The sequence below is a fragment of the Rattus norvegicus genome, chromosome 5, assembly GCF_021556685.1.
Source record: "Rattus norvegicus strain SHRSP/BbbUtx chromosome 5, alternate assembly SHRSP_T2T, whole genome shotgun sequence".
Classification (NCBI taxonomy): Eukaryota; Metazoa; Chordata; class Mammalia; order Rodentia; family Muridae; genus Rattus; species Rattus norvegicus.
Genome location: NC_141538.1, coordinates 1,631,196 through 1,648,998, shown reverse-complemented (window position 1 = coordinate 1,648,998; position 17,803 = coordinate 1,631,196). Strand labels below are relative to the sequence as shown.

General features: G+C 42.5%; 1 pseudogene; it reads right to left on the bottom strand.

Moving 5' to 3' along the window:
* LOC148005534 (polyubiquitin-C-like) overlaps positions 1-17,803 on the bottom strand; it is a 1,830,776-nt pseudogene that overhangs the window by 329,092 nt on the left and 1,483,881 nt on the right.

The window sequence follows — 17,803 nt, the reverse complement described above, 5'->3', positions numbered from 1 at the left end:
TTTTAATAGCAGAAAAGGACTGGGTATAAGCCATCTATGCTGAAATGTGTTGTATAGGCACAATACGTGTACATCAAAGTAACAATATTAATTTTAAATCAGTGAGAAATTTATATTAAAGAAAATCTTAAAATCTAAATTTGTATCAAATACATTCTGTGCCAATGTAAAAGATCATAATTTTAGTTTAGTGATAAATATAAAAGTAATTATGTACAGCTTGAAGAAACCATTGAAGAGTTTTTGCTCCAATTCCCTGGACTTTGGGGGACTAAAAGTAGTCATTCTGAGGTTGTTTTTCTGAGGAATTTAGAAATGCTTAGAATTTAACAGGGAGGAATTAGATCAAACTGATTATACATAATCTCAGTCGGTGGAAAATCTTGTATTTATTACTAAGCTAAAGTTATTATCTTTTACATTTGAAAGTATATTATAATACATTACATTCTCTCCCATGATCTCTTACGATGATCTCTTAAACAGTGAAGAAAATTTGTGGATCTTTTAAACTCATCTGTTATTTCTAGCTATATGTTTATAAGCTGTTTAGAATTCGTCTATAGAGATATTCTATCTTCTGTTAATTAAGTAAACATTTGTTCTTTCATATTTTTCTTTATTTTTTATATAAAGAAATATACTTGCATGCACTCTACATTCTCTTTACCAAATCTCACCAGATTTCTTATAATACATCTCCTGACACCATGTCTTCATCTGTTTACCTTTTAGATCTCATCAAAGAATCAGAATCTAGTGTCACTCGTGAAGGGAATCTATTGAAGCACAAGAAAATTACCAAGGCAATAACCCCCCCCCCCAAAATGAATGATTCTTCATTCACCAGTAGCCATCAAATGCCAAAAGCCCCTCAATATGGCATTGGCAAGGGTTGGTCACCCCATCTAAGCCCTGACTCTAGCTGGCTTGATCATGTGAAAGTATTGTGTTAACACAGGTGCTGTGGGTTCATGAGTGTGATAACCATGAGCTGTCCAGAGGACATTCTCTATACTGAACAGCTATCACAATTTTCTTGATACGATAGAGATCAATTCAATGTTCATTGGAAGAAGGCAGGAACATACCCATCTAATTATGATGGAGATGTTATTAAAAATTTTAGTTTCTAAATGCCTTTTATTTATGTAAAATTCCAGAAAATTTTATTTCTGTTTATGATCTGAAACATCTTCCTTTCATTCATAACGAACACAATGATAGTTCTAACTTTTGAAATGACATTATAATATAATGTATATGTATCAAACTTTTCTAAATTTGTGTGCATGTATCCCATTTTTAAGTGTATTAATTTTTTTCTTAATGTTTTCTAGCTGTATTAATATGATCATAAGATTTTCAAGTAAAATAACTTATGCATTATTATACTAACACAAGTCTTAATTTTATATCTCAAATATTATTTTCTATTGCATACATACATGAATTTTAGTTGTCAACATTTGCTTGATCAATTAGTTCCTTGTTTATAAAATTGTAAAATTATACTTTTGTGTTGAAACTAACTTTTGTAAAGTTTGCATACATAATTTTCATATTTGTTCAGTTGATATCACATGATTCATAAAATTCTTTCTCTTCAAATAACTACAACATAAATTTTTATTAGTTTAATGAACAAAGACTATTAAATCAGAAGAGCTGAAATGGTTTGCAAACCCATAGGAAGAACAACAATATCAACCAACTAGACTTACCAGTGCTCCCAGGGATTAAACTACTAACCAAATAGTGCTCATGCAAAAGCCTATTGCTTCAGTTGCATATGGAGCAGAGGATAGCATTGTCTGGCGTCATTAGGAGGAGAAGCCCTGGGTCCTATGAATGTTCCTTTCTCCAGTGCGGGGGCGGGGGGGAATGGTATGCTACTGAGGTGCAAGTGGGTGGATGGGAGGAAAAGCATCCTCATGGAAGCAGGGGGTGGGTTGTGGGAGAGTGGGTAACTCGGCAAGGGAATAACATTTGCAATGTAAATATATAAAATATGAAGGTAAAAAATGTTACCATTGCTCTTAATAACCCTATATAAGTTTTTAAAATCCACTTGCCAAAATTCTTACTAAGTCTGTTTTGTGTTCACGCATGGACTATGATGGATTAAAACCATATCTGGGAATATCTTCTCATTATTAGACATAACAACTGAATATGTGATTATTTATATCCATTTTTTGTTCAAGAAGAATCCGATAACAAAGAAATTTTCCTCTTTTTGATTAGCATGGAAATTATATTCAAAATAAGCTAATAAAATAAAGGATACCTGAGTGTATACACATTCACATACATATTCATATACATGAATATGTGTGTATGTATGTATACATGATGTAGGCCTCCTTCACAGGGCATCTAGGCCTTAACAGTTCCCTCAGGCCTACACATTGCATCTAGGCCTTCTTGTTTTCCCTAGACCTTTAACAGCCAGCAGGTTTGCCCTCTGAGCCATCAGTCTACAGAGGAATTCATAGAGAAACCCTGTCTGAAAAACTAGGGGAGGGAGACAAACGGATTAACAGATTGATCACTTTCTCTCTCTCTCTCTCTCTCTCTCTCTCTCTCTCTCTCTCTCTCTCTCTGTGTGTGTGTGTGTGTGTGTGTGTGAGTGTGTGTGTGTGTGTGTGTGTGTGTGTGTGTGTGTGTGTGTATTCAACTGAGGAGGCACTGGCAAATGAATGTTTGCCCCTCCTCTGTAAGCCAGGCCACCCCAATACTGCCTTTCCTTTTCCTTAGTTTGTTTGGTTTATTCCAAGTTAATTGTATCTGTTTCTTTAATTTCCTCTTCATTTCTTTAGTTGAGTCAGGGGTCTTTGCACATAAGCCCTGGAAATCAGTAGTTGGATCAGGTCTGCAGCCTGCTCACAGGGTTCTACCCACCTCCACCACTCAAGTGATGCAATTAAAGACATGCAGCACCACACCTGGCTTCTTTTCACTGTACATTTACTTTCGTTGCAAGGTTCATTCAGCTCTGAGAGAGGAGGGAGGGAAGGAGGGAAGAGAGACAGAGAGTGACAGAGAAACAGTGACAGAAAGGGAAAATTGTAGGTTATTGTTCCATCGCTTCGATCACTGTCTGTTGTTAGCCATCTTGGCAACCATGCCTCGAAACCCTACCTTGGGTAAGATCAAGCATAATGGCAGCAACCATATAATTCCTGCTTAGTTGCACTGAACACCCCAGTCATCACTACCTGTGGAGAATTGTAAGGGGACTCCTCTGATCTAGAGAGTAGTACCCTTGAATGAAATGAGAAGCACAACAAGCATTATTTGTTTTGAAATATATGATGTGGAAAGAATTATATGTGTGGATTTACAGACTGAAAGACAGAGAGACAGACAGACAGGTCGGACAAGACAGAACAGGACAGGACAGAACAGGACCAGACAGGAGAAAAAAACAAGAACACCAAGAAAAACTCAAAATGGAAGTCCGGTTCCAAATAGTCTCTGTCTGCACTGTCGCTCTAGTGTTGGTGGTCCAGCTTATAAAAGCTTATACATGGATGATTTTGGGAAATGCTGCTGGGTGTTCGGTTCAGGTCAAAGATTATTGTGGGTAACTAGACAACAAAGAAAGCAGTTAGACTGACTTCTACAGTGTTTGGTTTCTGACTGTGTTATCGCACAGAAGAACCTAACATAATATATAATGAATTCCAGCAGTAACAGCAGAAACAACCAGTGAGAAAGTGACCTTATAATATTAGTAACTGCAACAAAATGGCAGACTAGCTAGGTAACAGTTACCTAGTCATTAACTAATCTGACATAGGCCTTCTTCACATTGCATCTAGATAGGCCTTCCTATCTTCCTCTCCAGTGCTGAGACCAAAGTGAGATCAAAGTCATGCATCACCATGGGTGCCTTCTTTTTCATTTTTTTCTTTCATCCTAGGAAGTGTGTGTGTGTGTGTGTGTGTGTGTGTGTGTGTGTGTGTGTAGAGAGAGAGAGAGAGAGAGGGAGAAGGAGAGGGGCAGAGGGAGGGAGAGAGAGAGAGTGCTCTAGAGAGAGAGAGCTCTTGAGAGAGAGAGAGAGAGAGAGAGAGAGAGAGAGAGAGAGAGAGAGAGGTTTAAAATCAGCACTCAAGACTTTTTTCTTCCTATCCCTGTCGCTGCCAGCACTGACACTGTACCGAGAATCGGGCAAAAGCCTACGGGATGAAAGAAACATGCACACATACACAGGTTATCGTGTCAAGCCAGGAGAGGAAGAGAGAGAGAGAGAGAGAGAGAGAGAGAGAGAGAGAGAGGAAGAGTTGAAGAGCGGAAGGAAGAGTGAGAGTGAGGAGAAGAGTGAGAGTCTCCTGTAGCTTTATTCACCACTTATATACCCAAGTCTACAGGTAGAAAATAACTGGGAACCACAGTGGGAAACCCTGGCTCCTGACTACCTGGCTTATGACTTCTGTAACAAAAGGACTAGGAGACCTGAATTAATTAGGGAGAAATCCGAGAAGACCAGCCTAAATCTCAAGGATAAAGGCTGAGGAAGCAAAAGGCAGAAGTAAATTGACCACCACCCAGGTGTGGTCTGGGTGTGTCAGTTCCACATGCATCAGCCAGGCTCAGCAGAGGTCATGCAGTGGAGACACTGGGTGTTTACTACTTGGTCTTTCCTTCCTGTCCCTTAAATACATGGGAGAGGCCTCTGTCCAACAATCCCACAACTTCTTAACTGTAGCCATGCAGTTACAAAGCGGCCAGGCCCAAATCCAATATGGCTCACTACATATCCCTATCCCTATCCCAATCCCCCAAAACCAGCAGTAAAGCCACCAGCACCAGAGACAGAGGAAGATGAAATCTCTAGTCTGAAAAACTAGAGGAGGGAGATAAACAGACCTCTCTCTCTCTCTCTCTCTCTCTCTCTCTCTCTCTCTCTCTCTCTCCCTCCCTCATAATTTGTTAAAGTGTTCCCTTTGTGCTGTGTGGATTCTACTTTATTAAGCAAGTTTCACATCGCACTAGCTCCAAAGAGGAGTCATCAGTCTCTTGGCATGCAGGCAGTTGTTGCCTGCTTTAAATATTTTTTGATCGTTTTGTTTGTTTGTTTGTATCAAAACCCAGGGCCTGCCTTTGATCAACAGATCCAAACCCAGTTCTCCAAGGGAAAAAATGGAGTCAAATCTGAAGTCACTGGCATTTAAGTCATCTGCCATTGACAGTCATAGGGGATGGGAATATCGCGCTTTCTCCAATGGAGATTCACCTGGGGATGCATCAACCACATATAAGGGCAGGCCTGGGGTAGAACGGGGTGGTGGATGGGGAGGAAGGATCTGGAAAGAGCTTTGTGTTGGGAAACTATGATCAGAATGTTGCACAGAAAACAAAATTTGTACTTTAAAAAAAAAAAAAAAAGATCCAGATATCTATCCAAAAAGGAAAGGGAAAAAAAAAAAAAAAAAAAAAAAAAAAAACCCGACAGCAGAACTTTACTAACTGCAAATGTTCCATCTCCCTGTATCCAACCACTCCACTCCCAGAGAGGTAGATGACAGTTTGCACTTCTGTCCCAGTTGTGCTATCCAGGTTGATAAAAGGGGAACCACCTCTGTGGTTATGTTTTAAACACACGAAATAAAATAAAAGGAGTGGATAGACGTGCCTGGCATTTTAAGATGCTCAATTTCTTTGCAAGCTTCATTTTGTTTCATTCTTTTAAAGGTTTATTTATTTATTTTCATTTATATGAGAATACTAAAGCCCTTTTCATATACACATGGCAGTAGAGTACATGGGATATCCCTTTGCAGAGGGTTGTGAGCCACTATATGGTTTCTGTGGCATGGAACTCAGAACCTCTGGAAGAGCAGAGCAGAGAGTGCTCTTAACCTGGGAGCCATCTCTCCAGCCCTTCACGTGCTTTATTTAACTAAACATTAAACATGAATCAGAAACGCCAAATCTTGTAAATATGGTCCAGATTCAGCCTTATTTAGAAATCCAAAGCTGGCAGGGTGAGGCTGGGATTTGAGAGTGAGCAAAGGGAGTCTTCCCCTTTCCCTGAGGGTGTGCTATCAATTCCATTACCATTTCCAAACAGCTGGGTGTGAGTCTAACTAAGGTTTTCTTCAGTCATTTGCCATGAGCCAGAGCACTGAAAGGACAGCAAGGGATCAGACATTCACTCTGAAGTCATCACTCACTGATTTCAGGCAGAAAACTTGCCCCACCTCCCCAAAAAGGCACTGCCTGGCTCAGCACTGAAGCAAGGAATGCTTGGGCAGAAGCAGTATTTCCCTGACAGACCTTCAGGGACATGCATATTCTCCAGCCCCACCCCACCCCCTCTTAGCTAGCTCCTGTCCACCCCTCCCCCTTCCCCCACCTACAGGGAGCAGGCCTCCTGTGTGTGTGTGTGTTGGGGGGTGGAGATGGAAATATCTTTGAGAGAGAGTTCGGGTCTCCCAAACAAATAAATAACTAGAAACTTCATTTATATCCTTTATATCATTGAGCATACAGTGGAAGAGGGAAAAGGAACAGGGAAACTAGGCCAACTGGTAGAGCTCCTTTCATTTTGTTTCAAAAAGGGAAAGTCAAAGAAACAACACTACCTGGTTTTCGTGAAAGGAACAGAATGGTAGAATTTGAAACATCGGCTCGCCACTTAATACTTTGGCTTTTAATAAAAGGGCCAACAGATCTACCTCCCATTTGGTAAAAAGAGAATAAAAACCCACAAAAACGTTCTGTCAGCCAACTTCCCTTTAAACCTCTGTTAAACAGGAAGACTGGTTTTTTTAAACATCATTTTAAATATTTAAATATGTATTTGTGTGTGTGTGTCTCTCTCTCTCTGTGTGTGTGTGTGTGTGTGTGTGTGTGTGTGTTTGTCTGTCTGTCTGTCAGTGTCTTCTGTATGGAGAGGATGTGCTGTAATACTTGGGGCAGGGTGGTCCAGGGCCCATGGGTGATTCCACACCGCCTCCCCAGTCACCTTCCCTGCAGGGCCTTCCCAGAGGTCCCATAGCCGGTTTTAGCGCAACACCAAGGTGGAAGGGCGCCCAGCGGCGGCCAGTCACTGACGGGGGGGGGGGGGGGCGGGCGATCACCCACCAAACCTAACCCTGGTCCCACCCGGGGGCCCCCACCATACCCCGCGCCCGCCTTCGGAGTACCCGCCGACCCCCCTGTTGGGAGGAGCGGGGGGGGGGGGGGACGGCGACAGCGGGATGCATGGAGGGGGAAGAAAGTCGCGCGGGTGGAGGGGTCGGGAGAAACAGGGAGCGGGAATGATCCACTGGGGTCACCGGCACAGGCGAACGCACGCCCCCAGGTTGAATCCTCTCGGCAGAGTGTGCTGACCCCACCCATTTACCTCTTAACTGGTTTCACGCCCTCTTGAACTCTCTCTTCAAAGTTCTTTTCAACTTTTCCTTACTGTACTAGTTGCAGGTATTTAGCCTTAAATGGAGTTTACCACCTGCTTTGGGCTGCATTCCCAAGCAACCGGACTCTGGGAAGACCCGGGCCTGGCGCACCTGGGTCCGCTATGGGCCTCACAGTATCCACGGGCTGCGCCTCGATCCAAAGGACTTGGGCCCCCCCACGAGCGGCGCCAGGGAGTGGGTCTTCCATATGCCACATTTCCCATGCCACGGCACACAGCAGGGATTCGGCGATGGGCTCTTCCCTGTTCACTCGCCTTTACTGAGGGAATCCTAGTTAGTTTCTTTTCCTCCACTGACTAATATGCTTAAATTCAGCGGGTCGCCACGTCTGATCTGAGGTGGCGGTCGAGAGGGGAAAGAGGAAAGGAGGGGGCGTGCCCTGCCGCGGGCGGACGGACAGAGAAGACAGCGAGAGGGTGCTGGGGTCCCAGGCCAGGGCCTGCGACCTCTCTAAGGTAAGCAGACTCTTCTATTCAGAGAATACAGAGGAGCTACAGAGTTTTTTTTTTTCTTGGAACCATATTAATATCTGCATTTCTTTGTCTTATTACCCAAAACTCAAAGCTGTACTTTAGCATTACGTGTCAGAAAGGTAAAAGTAACATTTGAGATGTTCTAGAACAAGACAGAAAAAAACACAAGGACACATTCGTTCCTTGTATTCAGTTTTGAGGTTCTTGCTGTGTCAGTTTGTCTTGTTTAGCAAAATGAAGAGGTAATGATACCAATAAATGATTTCTTTCAGGGGCTGGGGATTTAGCTCAGTGGTAGAGCGCTTACCTAGGAAGCGCAAGGCCCTGGGTTCGGTCCCCAGCTCCGAAAAAAAAAAAAAAAATGATTTCTTTCCCTTCTTGTCATCCACCTTCTTTATAAAGTGAGTATTTGTAAGAGAAATGTCTCCCCAGTTCCCTATTAAATTGTAAAGCATATATGATCTAGTGAGAGAAGCCAACTACAGAGTCTAAGACAGTGGAGCATCCCTTAACTAATTCTTTGGTGGAAGAAGGTGGTAATGGCAGAAAAGGTCCCTTTGAAACTCAGTAAATGAAATATCAGGGAGTAATTCCACAGTCACCTTGGTGTAATTCAGACTCCAACTCTCATCTAGGTCTGCTTTGGCTCCCACAGTGTTTATCTTCATTCATTGGCTGCCACTGTGATGCTACGCTACCCCACTCTGATGTCCTGGACACTCTCCTTTCTCTGTGGCCTCTGCCACCATGCCTGTCCCTAGTCACTCTCCTAAAATTCCAGTCCAGGCTGTTTCTCTCTCCCATAATTCAGGCTCTTGGGGCATAGTTTTTTGGCTCTGTCCTGACTGCAGCATCAAACATAATGTGGTTTAGTGGGTACCCAACCCCGATGAATTAATATTCAGATGGGTTAGTGAGTGGAGGCCAAAGCCAAACCAGACAACCAACAGGAGCCAAATACATACTGGAAAACCAACATAGTGGGTGCCGAAGGATGGAAGGGGTTCCGCAGGGAATCACAGTCCTCGACCCCCAGGAAGCAGTGCTTGCTGGTTAGGATTTTCTTGGTGCAGGGAAATATGGACACAGCATCAAAGCACTTAGTAGGAGTGGGGACCCTTAAACACTGTGTAGAGGGCTTAGTGGAGCTGAGCCTGGGAAGGGAGATTGAGTCAGAGCAGGTGTCCTGGAATGGCTTGTTTGGTAGAGTTCAGATGACTGTCTATTGCAGGGGATGAGCTGTTGGGTCTGGCTGGCTTCCACCATTAATCATTGCCCGACCTTAAGCAAGCCCCTGGGTCTCTTTCTTCATCTGCAATGTAAAGAGATTGAAAAGGAAAGGGAGTTTGGCTGTGAAATCAGTAAGGATGCCTTTTGATCAGCTGCTTCCTGACTGAGTGTTGCCTGAAGTAGGCAATGGGTGGATGCATAGATGGATGGATGCATGTCTTGCTGGATGCACAGATGTTGGATTCATGGATGGATGGATGGATGGATGCATGGCTGGCTGGCTGGATGCATGCTGGATGGATGCATGCATAGATGGATGGATGCATGGCTTGCTGGATGCATGCTGGATGGATGCATAGATGGATGGATGCATGGATGTTGGATGCATGGATGGATAGATGGATGCATAGATGGATGCATGGCTTGCTGGATGCATGGATGGATGGATGCATGGATGGATGGATGCATAGACGGATGGATGCATGGGTGGGTGCATGCATGGATGCTAATATGATATATGGATGTGAAGCCGTTCAGACACAAAATAAAAACTGAGGGTATAGGAATGAGCACGTCAATTTTGTTCCTTGTCCAGAACTCTCAAAAGAGTTTGGACTGGAGAAGCTTACAACCTTACCACTTTGAAATACCTGTTTTAATGTAATTTGTTGAGAATTTCATACATTACTACAGTATATGTCAGTATATCCACTTCACCCCCTGTATTTGTTCTAATAATCCCTTGAATACAGCGAAGCCTACTCATGAGTGAGGGGCCACCACTGCAGGATGGGCCACTCACTAGGGACCATACCCCTGAAGAAAACCCTCCCCTAGCAGTTCTCAGGTGACAGAATCTTCTCAGCTGCAGGCAGGGGCTTCAGTGCCCTACCACATCCGTGTGGGATTGTTGAGTGGTTTGCTCTTCTGCTGGACACCAAATGCACTGAGTTTGTGAGTTCAACAACCATATCATGAGAACATGTCATTGTTTTGATCCAACTCCTTCCGACCTTTGGCTCTTAAACTCTTTCCACCTCTTTTCTTTCCAATATTCCCTGAGCCTTGAGGGAACTTGATACGGCGGGAACTTCTGTGGCTGACCTCTCCACAGAGAGTTCATTCTCAATACTCGGACTAGTTATGAATGTGTATTAACTACCATCCACTGTATGAAGATGCTCCCCCAATGACCACTGAGAGCTGTGTTAATCTATGAACTTGTAACTGGTATAGTTTGATACTATATATCCATTTAAGAAAATAGTAGTTATGGTTCACTCCCAGGGCTTATGAGCCTCTCTGCCATGGTTTCCTGACCAGATTTTCAATGCCAGGCAAAAGTTTCCTCTTGTAGTGCAGACCTTGAATCCACCCAGAAAATGATTGGTGATCCTCATTACATTCCTGCCATTAATGGCACACCCATGAGTACATCTGGATGGGCTTTTGTTATGTAGCCCTGAGTATTCACAGTGGAATGAGAATAGTCTGCAAAGCATCTTGTAGCATCATAAAGGGTAGCTAGCAGGGGTGGAAGCTTCCTGCTAAGTACTGTGCAGGCAGGTCTGTGTGATTTCTTCAAGTTCTTTGACCTACGTGTGTGGTGTCATCAGCTATATGATCTTACCATCACATTCTGATGGGTAGCCCTGAGCAATGAGAATTGACAACTCTGGTATCATCTCTGTGACATCCTCGACCAACAACTTGAGAGCAAGGTGTCCTACATCTAGCTCTGGACTTTTTGAGAACTTGTAGCCAATGGAAGGAGAATTACCCACCTTGTAACGTTCGTTGTAAGTTGGCAAGTAGCTTTTCATATGGCTTTTGTATTTTAATGTTCGTGGACGTTTTACCTACTTGTATGTCTGTGTGAGGCTGTCAGAAGTCCTGCAACTGAAATTACAAGCAGGGGTGAGTTACCGTGGGCAAGTAGGTGATGGGAATTGAACCCAGGACCTCTGGAAGAGCAGCCTGTGCCCTTAACTGTCCATCTCTCTGGCCCTTCATATGGCTTTTTCAAATATCCTTAGTGTTAGTTAGTTCTTCTTCATCCTTTTAATGACTGCTTCAGACTTAATGCAATCCCCATCAAAATTCCAAGAGAATTCTTCATAGAGGTAGACAGAACAACTTGCAAATTTTCCGCAATAACAAAAAAAACCAGGGTAGCTAAAACTATCCTCAACAATAAAAAGACTTCCGGGGGAAATCACTATTCCTGAACTCAAGCAGTATTACAGAGCAATAGTGATAAAAACTGTATGGTATTGGTATAGAGACAGACAGATAGACCAGTGGAATAGAATTGAAGACCCAGAAATGAACCCACACACCTATGGTCACTTGAGTTTTGACAAAGGAGCCAAGGAAAAAAGATAGCATTTTTAGAAAATGGTGCTGGTTCAAATGGAGGTAAGCATGTAGAAGAATGTAGATCTATCCATTCTTATCACCCCGTACAAAGCTTAAGTCCAAGTGGATCAAGGACCTCCACATCAAACCAGATACACTCAAACTTATAGAAGAAGTGGGGAAAAACCTTGAACACATAGCCACTGGAGAAAACTTCCTGAACAAAACACCAATAGCTTATGCTCTAAGATCAAGAATTGACAAATGGGATCTCATAAATCTGCAAAGCTTCTATAAGGCAAAGGACACAGTTGTAAGGACAAAATGGCAACCTACAGATTGGGAAAAGATCTTTACTAATCCTACAGCCAATAGAAGGCTTATATCCAAAAAATACAAAGAACTCATGAAATTAGACTGCAGGGAGACAAATAGACGTATTAAATAATAGGGCTCAGAGCTAAACAAAGAATCCACAGCTGAGGAATGCTGAATGACTGAGAAACAACTAAAGAAATGTTCAACATCTTTAGTCACAAGGGAAATGCAAATCAAAACAACCCTGACATTCCACCTCACACCAGTGACTGACTAAGATCAAAAACTCAGGTGACAGCAGATACTGGCGAGAATGTGGAGAAAGAGGAACACTCCTCCATTGTCGGTGGGATTGCAGACTGGTACAACCATTCTGGAAATCAGTCTGGAGGTTCCTCATAATATTAGACATTGAACTACCTGTGGACCCAGCTATACCTCTCTTGGGCAGATACCCATAAGATACCCTAACATATAACAAAGACACATGCTCCACTCTGTTTAAAGCAGCCTTATTTATAATAGCCAGAAGCTGGAAAGAACCTAGATGCCCTTCAACAGTGGAATGGATACAAAAAAAGTGGTACATCTACACAATGGAATACTACTCAGCTATCAAAAACAATGACTTTATGAAATTCATAAGCAAATGGATGGAACTGGAAAATATCATCCTGAGTGAGGTTAGCCAATCACAGAAAAACACACATGGTATGCACTCATTGATAAGTAGATATTAGCCCAAATGCTTGAATTACCCTAGATGCACAGAACACAAGAAACCCAAGAAGGATGACCAAAATACGAATGCATCATTCTTTCTTAAAAGGGGAATAAGAATACCCGTGGGAGGGAATAGGGAGGCAAAATTTAGAACAGAGGCAGAAGGAACGCCCATTCAGAGCCTGCCCCACATGTGGCCCATACATATACAGCCACCAAACTAGATAAGATGGATGAAGCAAAGAAGTGCAGGCTGACAGGAACCGGATGTAGATCTCTGCTGAGAGACACACCCAGAATACAGCAAATACATAGGCAAATGCCAGCAGCAAACCACTGAACTGAGAATGGGATCCCCATTGAAGGAATCTTAGAAAAGACTTAAAAAGCTTGAAGGGGCTTGAGATCCCATATGAACAACAATCCCAACCATCCAGAGCTTCCAGGGAGTAAGCCAGTACCCAAAGAGTATACATGGACTGACCCTGTGCTCCAACTGCATAGGTAGCAATGAATAGTCTAGTAAGAGCACCAGTGGAAGGGGAAGCCCTTGGTCCTGCCAAGGCTAAATCCCCAGTGAATGTGATTGTTGGGGGGAGGGTCATAATGAGGGGAGGATGGTTAGGGGAACACCCATATAGAAGGTGAGGGGGAGGGGTTAGGGGGATTTTGTCCTGGAAACTGGGACAGGGAATAACAATTGAAATGTAAATAAGAAATACCCAAGTTAAGAAAGATGGAGAAAAAGAAGCAAACTAATCAAAACAGTGTAATAAAACATGAAATTGTATTTGTAAGTGTGTTGGTATTTTAAAGTTATGTTTGTGGCAGGGAGCTGTACCTGCTGTTTATTGGAATGTCTTTTCTTGGTTGTAGGATGAGCACCTGGCTGTCTTGTTCCAGAAGCTGGAGGAACCATTTGTTCTGTTAAGCAGGAGGATGGGACAATGCAATATTTAGAGGAATTGCTATCTATATTAATGGTTAGAGATGTTGAGAGCTTTTTACTGGTTTTGTGCCCAATTTTATCATGAACTTTTGAAGATTAAGAAAAAATTGTTTTAATCTTCAACTACTTATAGCCGGACTTATTTGCTTTTCTGCTGCTATAATGAAATACCATGACCAAGCCAGTTTATGGAAGAGGTTATTTTGGTTGGGCTTCCATGAGACCATCATGGCAGGGCGCTGAGAGATCACATGTTAAACCCCAAATATGAAGCAGAGAGAGTGAACAGGAATTGGGGCTAGTCAATATATAATAGCCTCAGAGCTAGCCCCTAGCAAGGTATAGCCTGTAAAGTCACCACCAGGGTTCAGACATTTGAGCCTATGGGAGATATTCTCATTCAAACCACCACATTTCCCTCCCAGGCTCCAAAGGCCATTGTTAAAATACTAAGTATATTTAATCCTACTTCAGAAGTCCCCATGGTCTTCCACAGTCTCGATAAAACCCTGTGAATTCGAAAAGTGAATTAATTTCAACATATAGTGGAAAAGATATATATTACTATTTCCTAAAAGGAGGAATGGGGGCATAGTCAGAAAACGCTGGACTAAGCAAGACTGATAAGGCAGCATGTAAACATCAAGTCCCCTAGGTCACACTTCCCACCTGTGGGTCATGACCCATTTACAGGGGCTCCCTAAGACCACCTGTAAACATATATTTAAATTATGATTCATGACAGTAGAAAAATTACAGTTATGAAGTAGCAACAAAGATAATTTTATGGTTGGGTTCACCACAACATAAGGAATTGTATTGAAGGGTCACAGCATTAGGAAGTTTGAGAACCAGGGCTCTAGCTTAATATCTGATATCAGAGGCTTAGATGGCACCATCCCTCCATCTTTCTGCCTGTAAAATATATCTCTTCCAGGCTGGTTCTATCCCATGTAAGCAACTCTCCCTGGCAGAAATCACAGCTTTGGCGCTTCCAACACCTTGGACTCTGTACAAGTATCCCAGGCTTCACTTCATCTCTCAGGGTCTTCATACAGGGACTCAGGATTAGGGTTGGCCCTGAGGTCCTTTGGGGTGCATGCTTGTGATTTCCTAGAGAAAGATCTGTTTTTTCTTGCTTGAGAAAGGGTACATACATAGCAGAGAACATTTTTGGATTTGTCAAAGAAGGTCAGGAAAGGGCCATAATTGTCAGTCTAGAAAGGGTATCACCGAGTTACCCCTTTGTATTGGTTGCCTCTTCTACCAGCTCTATCTACTCTTCCTGGGTCTAGTCTCTGGAATGAATGAGTAGTTTGTCTTGTGGGTTGGTGAAGATATCTGGAAATTATAATTTTTATATAGTTTTAGCTATGAACTCCCTGTGTGAATGCTTATCTGCAGTGATGATTTGAATAGGAATGACCACCATAGGCTCATATGCTTGAATGCTTGTTGTATAAGGAGTGGCACTATCAGGAGGTGGGGCCTTGTTGGAGTATGTGTAGCCATGTTGGAGGAAGTGGGTCACTGGGAAAGTGGGCTGTGAGGTCTTTATATTCAAGCTATGACCAGTGTCGACACAGTCTCCTGCTCCTGCCTTCAGATGAAGATGTAGAACCCTTAGCTCCTTCTCCAGCACGATGCCTCCCTGAATGCTGCCGTGCTTCCCACCATGGCGATAATGGACTAAATTTCTGAGAGTGTAAGCCAGTCCAATGTCAGTTTTCCTTATCAAAGTTGACTCAGTAATGGTGTCTCTTCACAGCAATAAAACTGTAAGACACCTATTCACCTACAATATTTTGCCCAGTGATATTGTTCCATCTGTTTCTGGCCCCCAATTATTTATTTATTTAATTAATTTTATTTTCCTTTTTTTTTATACCATATAATTTCTTTCTGAGTTTTCATTTACCCAATCTAGATTTATTCCATTCTGATCATTTTAGCGCTTGTCTTTCTTTATTGAGTATTACTACCCAAATTTTTCTTAATTTTGAGTCTTCTTGATGGTCATATTTGTGTATGTTTGCCCCCAATTGACAGCAAATTGCTGTCAATATGTGTGTCAGTGTCATTTTTTTTTTAACCCGTGCAGTTGACAGATACATATTTGTCATTTAAGATCTCTTCATATATTGTAGAACTAGAGTTTTAAAAAGGTTACTCATTGTCAGAGTCAGGATGTGCAGGGCCAGACATGCCTGAGGGAGAGCCAGAGATAGGACTTGCCAAACCAGCTATCAGCCCCAAGGACATTGACCATCTGTAGCCACCCCCTCCCCTTCCTTCACCCCCCTGAGTGAGATGAGCCACCCTACCTGCCTGCTGAGCTGCTAGAGAGCATGGACTCCTTGCTGATGTAATTTCGCGCCGAAAGTAACTGTGCACCATTTGAATTGACCAATCATGTGTAACCTCGAGAATGCCCCTAACCTCCCCTATATAAACCCCTGAGTTTGGAGACTCGGGGTCGATTCCTCTGTCTCCTGTGTGAGATATGTGTCCACCCGGGATCCCGCTAAGACCCGGGATCTCGTTAATAAAGCTACCTCGTGCTTTTACATCAAGAATGGCTACTCGTGATTCCTGGGGGTACCCCACCCCGCGATCGGAGCGAGAGATGCAGCTCCCCGTTTTGGGGTACGCTCTTTCAATATCACTGTGCTTGATTGCCTGGTTGTCTTCATAGTGGTTTAGATGAATTCACCTTGTTTCTCTGGGAACATGGCTAATTAATTAATTGATTGATTAATTAATTAATTAACATGAGTACACTGTAGCTGTCTTCAGACACATCAGGATAGGGCATCAGATCCCATTACAGATGGTTGTGAGCCACCATGTGGTTGTTGGGAACTGAACTCAGGACCTCTTATCCACTGAGCTATCTCTCCTGCCCAGGTCCATGCCTCTTAGGGTATGTGCAATATTAGCACTTTTTAGTCCTTACTATAGTTCCTTGTTATATAGACATATGGTAGAGCTACATTTTCATTACAGTATTAATTGTACTGTTGTTGTCTCTGTGATGACTGAATCTAACTATTTTATTTATTCATTGAGTTAAAGTTAAATACTAATCAATCAAGATATTTGCTTAAAGAGAGCAGATCATACTGTTTATAATTACAAGTTTTGCTGGTAAAGTGTTACGTCAGAGTGGATCCTGGTACAGCTTTTAGAGTTAGCCTATAGAAAATGCAAAAATTTTCTTCAACATACCTTGGCAAATTTAATTTCTTAGACTTTGGTCATATATATTCAAGCTAAGAATGTTAAAAACAAAATCAATGCTTTTTATATTCACTACTTAAGAAACTCCTCAATTCTCGATAGCACCTTATGTGGGAAAAAGTGAAGGAGGAAAAGATTGCTGTGGTACTATTTTATTTCTTATATTTGGTCTGAAGTTTCTTTTATCTTTGTTTCCTTCTGGTGTTTGATTTAGGACATTAAGGTCCTTTCAGATTCTTTCACTAGTAGGGAGGGGCTGACTGTACAAAGACCCTTGGCTTTTGTGTTTTGAGCCCTTTAGGTCTTTTGACTGTCCTGTATAGCCTTCAGCCTGTGTATTGATCTTACACAGCCTGCAGTGTAAGCAGTTGAGGGAGCTGGTCTTGCTACCTGTGTTTAGAAGTGGAGGGATGTTAGAAATCAAAGTATGCATGGGAAGGGTGACTTGGGAGAGAGATGCCTAGATCAGCCCATTCTTATCTGTGAGAAAGCTTTGGAAAGATACCTGCTGTGTTTTCAGTTGCTAATTTTCAGTTGTGAAGGCCTCATCTCAGGCAACCTTGACTTCCTGTCCTTCTTTTTTTTCTCTCAGACTCAGGGAACCCCAACTATGTTGTGGGATTGGCGCCACCTTGTGTCCCAGCTCAGGACTGGTGTGGTACCTCTGGTTGCCTAGGTTTGCTTGGGACTTGGGAAGGGAGCCTCTCAGCTAGCTCTCTGTATACCCTTTAGACTCATGCTTAATTTCCACCCTGAAGCAGCTTTAGAGTGAAGCCCTAGTTGTTAATAATGAGTGGATGGGGGTGGATTTCCGTATCGGGTTACTTCGGTTCTAAGCCAGACATGGGTTTGTCAATTTGTTACTAAAATTTCCAACCCTAACAGCCCATGTAAAAGACACACAATCCAAATATTTTAATTATAAGTTATATGCCTACATTGGGCATATCTAATACAATACTAACTTATTTCCCAATTCTAAGACTCCTTACTACTTCTGGTTTCTCCCAGCCACATGATTCTGGTGTATAGTGGCTTCCTTCTCTCCTCTTCCTTCATTCTTTTTCTCCTTCTACCTGCCA